Raw genomic sequence first — 10,037 nt, 5'->3', positions numbered from 1 at the left:
AGAAGGACATATCAAGAAGAAAAATGTTCAAAAGTGAAAGATCACATCGAGCATCAAGAAATGAATCCGACCATATCTTGTAAAGGATTGGAAGAAATTACCACTCCTCAAACTCTAGAGATAGAAGGACATATCAAGAAAAAAAAGGTTCAAGCAGAGAAAGATCACATCGAGCATCAACAACAAGTTCTCCAACTTTTAAGGGATAACGCCACTTCGGTGCAAAATCAAACGAAACAACAGGTAGATCAACATCGTAGAGAAAAATGTTTTGATGTAGGTGATTGGGTATTTTTACTGCTACATCTCAAGAAAGCTATTTATGAGAAGGAAATGTTGGAAATACTACATGCACTTAAAAAATCGCGACCTTACCGAATGGGAAGACTCTTCAAGGATGAGGATGTGGAAGCATTGTTTTGTGCCATTTCTATTATCCAACCAGATTGGATAAACGAAGCAAGGGATGAATGGAAGAAGGATGAAGAAGTATGGCCACTTATTCAAAAGTTGCAAAAGATCCCAATTCAAACAATATTGCCAGAAATTGAAGAGGAAGGAAAAATCATATTGGAACCTGGAGCAATCACAGAAAAAAAGAACCCGACAGCTACGAAATCCATCAATTTCAGAGTATCTCATTAACTGGAAGAACTTACCCGCTGAAGATTCCACACGGGAGGACAAGAATTTTATACAGAAGCATCAAGAACTACTCAAGCGTTGAGGAAAACTCTTTTTGAAGGAGAGGGGCATGTTAGGCCCCTATACTACTAATGTAACCCCTTATTGTTATTAGTAAAACCCACTTATTATATTGATGTACCCATGTAGTGCCCATATTGTTACTATTGTGCCACATAGAAGCCCACTACTGTTATTATTGTGCCCTTACATTATTATTGTTATGTCGGCTCTGATTATGTTATGACCCCTTAGACTCCTATATATAGAAAGGAGGTCTTTTCATTTGTATCATCCAAGAATTGTTGATTTATGTAATGTAAAGGAGGTTGCCCCCTCGAAGAGGCTGAATTCTAAGGCATTGATCTATCTTTTCTATCTTTTCTTGAGCTGGTTTCATAACAGATGCTCATCCTTATATGGTAAATGATGGTTACTGATGATTAGCATGGTCTTACTACCTCATTGTTGAGGTCTTTGGTTTTGGTGACAAATGTCATATTTATCTCTTGATGTAAAGGTCATGTAAAAACCCATGATGTAAAATTGTTATATTTAGTCATGATTGAACTATTGGAGTCAAGTTCATTATGATGTAATCCCATTATTTTGGGCATTTGATGTCATGTTGAATCAAATATGTAACTCCACTGTGTTGGGTAATTGATGTAAGCATGAGTCCTTGGTGATAGGAAAGGTCAAATTTGGTTGAGTCATAGCATCATGTACTTCTTTGTATATCTTCTATAAGTTTCAACATATGCTCAGGGGGAGCATGGCCAGTGCTCATATTCAACAACATCTACAATGCTCATGTCTACAAAAGAGGCCTTCATTTAGCATTGGTCGACCCTTTGCCCTTGATGTCAAAGGGGGAGAGAAGCTTGGTGTTTGGGAATGCTTGGTGACTTAGGAGAGAATATTGGTATATCTATAAATGTGGTTACAAGTATCTATATGTGGTGGTGACCAAACACCAATGTGGTTGCCAACAAGTCCAAAGGGGGAGATTTTTGGCATTATGACTAATGTGTTGTCCTTGATGGAAAACTACTTGATAAAGATGTAAACATGATGGTAGTAGAATGAGTATACAAGCCAGTACAGATGTGACAGAGAGATTGGTGATGTTTTAAGAAGTATATGCAGGTCCTATGAACAAATGCCGCGTACATACGCAGTTATGGTGAAGAAAAGTTGGTTACAATTACCACACCATAGTATTCTCAATAAAAGAGATCTTTACCATGGTATAACCCATAGTAATGAGAGCGACAATGGATATTTGATCCCGTTAAATAATACCATCAGCATAGCTACCGAATTGGCCTCAAGTATTGGCTAAGGTATAAACTATATAAAGAGATGGAGATCAAGTGTTATGTGTGGATGTATTGGGTTATTGATGATTGGTTTGATCTGAAATAGGTGTGCACCAAGGAGTATGATAATGGATCATATCTATTAGATCTGAAATGACTATGTATTGAATAATATTCTTATGTTTTGATAGATCAATGACGATGATAATGTGTATATGTTATGGTGTATGCCGAGATTTTGATTTGACATGTGTTCTCATGTGCAATGAAGGTTTGGCTAAGTAATTAAAGATATGTACACATGTTTTCTTTAGAAAGGTCATGTACATACGTGAATCTTCTTCTGGGTAGTCGTGTATATATTATGAAGTATGGACAGATCTGTACATGGGTGTCAAGTATGAAAGGCACATACATAAGCAGAAATACTTTATAAGGGTCGCGTACATCTACTAGGGTTTTTTAGTATGAGATGAAGATAATGATTGATTTGTTTTATTATGTTTGTTGTTGTCTGTCGGTGAAACCTTGCATGATAATCTGTGTTTAACAATGCTGGTTGGGTTGAACTAGTGAATAGTAATGATCCTCCTATGTGATGATTTTTATGTGGTTCAGAGATATTTGACGGGGTTAGTATGTGTCTCAGTGATTGTTTCAGTAGTGCAGTAATTCAGATTGAGATTTCTGTGTTTTAAGATTTCTACGTAGGTCATCCGAAGGGAAAGTGCGTATATATGCGGGTATGCTTATGAACAGTAGCATATATATTTTTACATGTGTTTAATTAGGGTTTGCAGTGGCATGATCTGGTTTCTGTGATGAACAGTATGTAGTCTGATATTCTCATGAATGGGTATACAGTGATATAAGTTGGTCTGGTTGTTTGAATAAGTTATTACAATATTTTATTTGGTGATCCAGTTGGTTTAGTGACTTAATACAATGTTGATTTCAGTATTGTTATCTGATATTTGAAATAGATCTAGTTTGAAATATTCTGAAAAGTGATCCACTAAGAATAGAGGATAAGGGGGTTGTAGCTCCGTTTCAGTAGAAGTTGGAGAATGAGAGAAGGTTGTAGCCTTCTACAAGTGGGTGTCTGTGTACTGGTATGAGTCTGCGCCAGTACAAGATTGTAAGAAATTTCTCTTTACAATAAAAGAAGAAGACAAAGACGACAACAACAATGGTTTTTTTTCCCACATTGGGTTTCCACCTAAAAGTCCCGGTGTTCATGAGTGTTGATGTGTTGCATATGTGTGATGGTTTATTATGGTCTTACTACACATGGTTATTAACCTAATGAAGTACTGATACAACGGTTCAAGTTAAATAATTGATGAATTAAATGAAAAGTTAGTTAACTGGATATACGTTACTTGTCTTCATTACAGTCACGTACATACGCAGATTTACTTCATAAGAATAACATACAAGAATATGAATGTGAAAATAAAAAGGTTTATTTAAAAACACTGATTCACCGCCCCTCTGAGTATTTTCCTAACATTTTGTTCCTTGCTGCCTGCCCACACTACCTGTTCCAAGGTTCCTGCTATAGGAATAGGCCCTATGACCCCCTTTAACTAGCCCAACAGTCCTACATTACCTCCGTGATTACCATAGAGCCTGCGACCTCTTAAAGTGGGGAGGAATCACCCTTAACCATACACCCAACAACCCATAATTATCCCTCTCTAATGTGGCCTTCTTGTTGGTTATCTCGCACTCCAAAATAGTCTTGGGAGAGGCCCTAATGCCCCTCCTTCCTTTTTTGAAGTAGCCTTAACCTACGGCCCAAAACAAAGATGTCTTTTCTCCTCTACGAGTTCCTTTATCTACTCCTTCGCTTTCCCTTTTGTTTCACTCTTAGATATGTCTAAAATGAATCTAGTCACCTCTTATTTATAATTATAAAAAAGAGGGCTCCAACGAGTTCACAAAGAGACATGTCTTTTGGAAATTTCTATCTCAAGCCTACATAACTTGTGTGCCCAAAAACCAATCATTACCTTCAAAAATTCATAGCTCGTCGTAGACAATTCAAAATTAGATGATTTTCATTGCATTGTATTCTCCTCAACATCCTATGTCATCTCCATCCATCACATGTTCAATATTCTCCATGGTTTTGGCCCAAACATTAATGGGTGCAAAACCCCAACCTTGGGTTCCAAGCCCACAAGTGACTTTTGTGGTGCTCCAACCTCCAAACCGCGAACCCTAGGGCTTGGAATACCTCCTTAGCTATCAAAAATCAACAGGGCCCACATGTCCTCATGAAACATCATATTTTGGTTCCATCATATCAACATCGTTGATCATTAAACATGCTTGGAGGTGCTAGAATGGGTGGCTATCTCAAACCACCGATTGACGATGGAGATTCATTCCGACACCCCCTTCCAAATTTCATAACCCACGCTAAAGGGGTGTCGAAACAAGTGGTATTCTTAACAAAGGAATTCAACAAAAAACAAAGGCCTTGGGACCCTTTTTCTCTCTCCTCTCATTGGAGGACACATGGTAGAAAATTATTAGCCGGACAGTGGAGTTCGTGATAGCTCATCCCACCAGGTGAATCCTAGAAGTTAAAAGAGCACATAGAAGTTAAGTGCTGGGATGAAACAAGTGTGTTACGTTGTAGCAAGAGAATGGTCAATGATAATGTTAGCACATGGCCAATCAGGGGTGGGCACCTGTCATGTAGATTTGATATTTTCAGGTACCTAAATAGGCCATTTCTAGGTGGCACGTCTCACCACTCCAAAGGCACCAGGTGTCCCTAATGACGAAAGCATGACTTCATATCGCTGGCAGGACCTCGAAAGGTTTTGGAGTAGCACAAATAGGAAGTGTCAGGTGGATGTGGTTGGTGTTAGTGAAAAATGAACTTAGGTGTGTAGCTGATTGGACGCAAGTGCAACGAGGGTCCCACCGAGACAACTCATCAAGTCAAACTAGGTTTGACCCTAGAGGTAAAATATGAGTACAAAGAAGAAATGCCAGGATATAGGCATTGTGACATGGTGGCAACACATGTGGCAGTAGCAACCAATGAGAAGAGTGGGAAGGCAACCCAACAAGACAACTCATCCTGTTCACATAACCTCGAAAGGTTTAAAAGGGTACATAAAGAAAGCGTCAGGGTGAAGGTGCCAGGAACAAAGCACCAACACTTGGTCCGGTGCAATAATAAAACCAAGGGCGTGGAGAAGGGTTTTCAAAATAAATGCAGCGTCAAGGGACTAGAGGAATTTATTGGCGGCATGGACAAAGTTTAGCAAGAAATCTGGTAGTTTGGCCAAAAATAATAGTCGAGTAAAGTTAGAATTAAAGCAAAAGTCATTTCTAAACCTTGTAAAAGAGCCATAATAGTTAAAATTAGTAGTTTAACTGACAGTAGATCAGAGCTTGGTAGCTTGATGAGAAGATTGAGAAGACTGAAATGAACATGACAAAGGAAAATGTTTAATACTCATGCAAGGATTCAAGTGAAGTTAACTAAAAAGTGCAAAATCCAAAAATATCAGTCAATTTTCTTTATAAGCAAAATTGATTGAGCATGTTTTATGGATTTTGGTGTGAGAAATTTTTGAGCAGGGTGCAAGTAGAGGTGGATTGATGTTGCTAGTGTGTTCAGTAATTAAATATTGCTAAAGGTGAATTGGTTTTTTTTAGGCATAAATTATTTATTTTTGAGGTGGTATTCATGGTTCTAGTGTGAAAATGGATGAAAAATGAATCATTGATGTCAAGCAAGTTGTAGCTTGTAGATCAGGGGTTATACCTCCTTCCAATAGGTGCTGGTAAATGTTTGGGGTTGTAGCTCCATTCAGTTGTAGTTGATAAATCACGGAGTTGTAGCTTCTCACCGGTTGTAGCTAAAGAAATTTGTAATAACAAGTTGTAGCTTGCCTTGTGAAGGAATTTAAAAAAAAATTGAATAATTTATGTGTTCTTTGTGTTACTGATATTATTTCTTGTCATGCTCATATGTATTAATTTCTGAAATATTTCTTGGTGTCCTAATATCATTGCAAGTGAAAGAAATCTTTAAAATTCCTACAATACTGATTTACCCCCCTCTGAATATTGTCATGGTTTCTAACAATTGGTTTTAGAGCCAAGTTAATTCATGCGAGTATAACAATTGGAAGAAAGATCAAGGACCATGGAAAACCAGGAAGGAGGATTTACCAATAGGGAACCTATGTTCAATGGAACAAACTATGTGTTTTGGAAAGTAAGGATGAAGACCTACATTCAATCACTTGGAGTTGATGTATGGGATGTTGTGGAAGAAGAATATCAAAAGCCTCCAACAATAATTACTAAAGATCAAAAGATGGAGTTCACATGCAATGTTAAAGCCATGAATGCCTTGCTTGTTGGTCTACCTGAATTAGAACTTGTCAAAGTGATGGACTGTACAACTGCCAAAGCTATTTGGGACAATATGAGTAGCTGCTATGAAGGTGAAAACAAGGTAAAAAAATATAAACTTCAAGGTTTTAGAATGAAATTCAAGTCTTTGAGGATGCATGATGATGAAGATATTGAAAAATATTTTTTAAGAGTTGATGAGGTTGTGAACACTATAAGAGGCCTTGATGAGAAGCTAGATGAAGTTGTAGTAGTTCAAAAGGTGTTGAGATCTCTTCCTAAGATATTTAATCCCAAGGTTTCATCCATTGAAGAAATGACCAATCTGAATATTCTCACTCTAGACCAATTACTTGGCATCCTCATTGCCTATGAGATGAGAATATAAAATGGAAATCCTGCAGCAAGAGAATCAACCTTCAAATCAGATAAGAATCCCAAGGAAGAGCATGATGACTCATGTTGTGAATTAGATGAAGAAGAAGCCAAGTTTGTGAGGAATCTCAAGAGAGGCTCATGTAAATATAAAAGTATGTTACCTTTTAAGTGCTTTAATTGTGGGAAAGTTGGTCACTATGCTTCAAAATGTCCTAAAAAGAAGAAAAATGATTATGATCCAAGAGAAAAATTCAGCAAAGTACAAGAAGATATAAAGAAGGCTAAAAATAGGGGTCTCTATGTTCAAGAAGATAGCTCCTCTGAAAGTGAATCTAGCCAACCCTCAGATGAGGACATAGATGATTAAAGTCCAAAAGAATTCATGCTAATGGCCATTGACAATTTGTAAGTTGAAGCTATCAGTTCTGATGATGAAGAGGTTGAAGTGGACCTAAAATGAGAGTTGGTAAGTGCACTTGAAGAAATTAAAAGGCTAAGAAATAAAAATGAATCCTAGAAGGAACCACTGATCAAAGAAAATGTTGAAGTTGTTGAACTATTTCTACGGCAAATTGAAGAAGGTAAGAAGATTCAAGAACACCTAAATCATTAGTTGAATGAGAAAAAAAAGCTTGTGAAAGGCTAGAGGGTGAAATTGTTTTGCTCAGAAAAAAATTAGAAAAAGAAAAAACCAATATGAGCTTTAATCAAAACTTTTAAAAAGGGACTAATAACCTAAATAAGCTTTTGGAAGCACAAAGAGTCTCCAAAGATCAAAGTGGTCTAGGGTTTGAAGTTGAATCCAATAAAACATCAAAATCAAAAGGTAAGAAATCAATCACTTTTGTACCAAAAACAAAAGAAGGGGCTGCACTACAACAAAAGAAAATATGCAGCCTAAAAACTAGTAAAAAAATTTATCAATAACAACAAAAGAACAATGCTGGTAAGGAAAATAAAAAATATCATAAATCAGTCTAGTCAATAAAAGGAAGACAATTTTCTAGGTATGCTGATATTTTTCCAGGTTATTGTTTCACCTACACTAATTATGGCCACAAAGCAACAAATTGCAGAGTGAATTTATCCTACAGGAAACTTACTATAAGAAGAAGAAATCAACAAATTAGACAAAGGAAAAGCAAACCTAGGTACAACAATTCTTTTGCTCATATGAACAATCTGTTCCAATGTTTTAAATTTCAAAATTTTGGTCATATAACAATTGATTGTAAACTTAAGGAGAAGAGGCATGAACCAGTCATTGAGAAAATTGAACAAAAGCCCAAGGTCTGGAAAAAAGGGGAGAAAACAAACCAATGTGATATCGTTTTGTATGCTTAGAATGAAGGAAATCACTGGTATGTGGATAGTGGTTGTTCTAGGCACATGTCAGGAGATAGAAGTAAGTTATTGACATGGAAACCAGTTGAAAATGGTAATGTAACCTTTGGTAACAATGCACCCAGTAAGATTGTTGGTAAAGGAATTGTCAGTCTATCAAATGATAGAGGTAAAGCTAGCAACATATTGTATGTTGATGGGCTAAAGCATAACCTACTAAGTGTGTTTCATATGTGTTATCAAGGCTATGATGTAATTTTTAAGGCCAATGATAATTATCAAATTAAGCCTGTTGGCATAGGTGAAATAGTGGTTGAAGTTGTGAGAGCAGATAGTAATGTTTATGTCTTGAAAGAGAAAATAAAGAGATGTTTCTTACCAAATATTGATGAGAGTTGATTGTGGCATTAGAGACTTGGACATCTGAATTTTTATCAGATAGTCAAGTTGAGCAAAAATAATGTTGTCAAGGATTTATCAAGACTTTCAAAACCAAAGAATACGATTTGCAAATCTTGTCAATTAGGTAAGAAAACTCGAGTTCCATTTAAGTCTAAGGATATCTCATCATCAGAGCCATTGCAGCTAGTGCACATGGACTTGTGTGGACCATCAAGAACACAATCACCCACAGGCAAATTGTATTCCATGTTTATAATTGATGATTTCAGTAGGATGATGTGGGTTTCTTTTCTCAAAAAAATATGAAGCTTTTGAGAAGTTCAAAGAGTTCAAAGCTATGGCTAAAAATGAAATTGACTGCAAAATAAATAGTATAAGGTCTAATAATGGAGGTTGTTTACGATAACATAGACTACACAACAAAATGGTGTTACAAAGAGAACAAACATATATGTACAATAATTAGCCAGAGCTATGATGGATGAAAGAAAAGTTTAGCATAGATTTTGGGTTGAGCCCATTCACACAGTAGCAGTGATACTCAACAAAGCTCATTTTAGACCAAATAGTGAAAAAAACTCCATATGAGCTTTGGTATGGCAAACCTACAACTGTCAAGCATTTCAGAATTTTTGGTAGTAAGTGTTACATTAAAAGAAATGATGTTGAGATTGGAAAGTTTGATGCAAGGGCTGATGAAGGAATTTTTCTAGGACATTTTCAAAGAAGAAAAGGCTATAGATGCTATAATAAGAATACCAAAAGGATTGTTGATTCTATTGATGTCAATGTGGATGAATATATTGAATTTGAAGACAAACAACAAGTAAACACCAGCTAAAATAAACCAGTTAAAAATAATGAGGAGGACCATGAGCTACCTTCAGAACAAGACAACGAAGAGCCCTCTAGTCATCAAGCGAAAGATCCTTCAAGGTATGTGAAAAAATATCACCTAGCTGACCAAATTGTTGGTGAATTAAATACAGGTATTCAGATAAGAAGGAAGTTGCTATATCCCCCTGGGAAAGCACATGTAACCTTGTTGTCCATGGAGGGACCAAAGGATGTTGCACAAGCTAGTCAAGATGGAAATTGGTTAAAAGCTATTCATGAAGAATTGGACCAAATCAATAAAAATCAAACATGGGAACTTGTTCCAAGACCGAAAAACAAGGATGTCATTGGCATGAAATGGGTCTTCAAGAATAAGTTAAATTACCATGGAGAAGTGGTAAGAAACAAGGCAAGGTTGGTATGCAAAGGTTATGCTCAAATTGAAGGTCCAAATTTTAATGAAACTTTTTCTCCTGTTGCTCATTTAGAAGCTATTAGAATGTTTTTGGCATTTTCCTATTTCAAGAAGTTCAGAATATATCAGATGGATGTCAAATCTTCTTTTTTAAAGGGAGAGTTGCATGAAGAAGTTTATATAGAACAACCAAATGGTTTGCAGTTGACAGAGAAGCCTGATTATGTTTGTAAGCTTAAGAAGGCCTTGTATGGTCTCAAGCAAGC

Source organism: Pinus tabuliformis, chromosome Q, assembly GCF_031772625.1.
Source record: "Pinus tabuliformis cultivar Carrire ecotype Pingquan chromosome Q, CPIR1, whole genome shotgun sequence".
NCBI lineage: Eukaryota > Viridiplantae > Streptophyta > Pinopsida > Pinales > Pinaceae > Pinus > Pinus tabuliformis.
The sequence above is the reverse complement of the archived record's forward strand: the minus strand, read 5'-3'. Positions refer to the sequence as shown.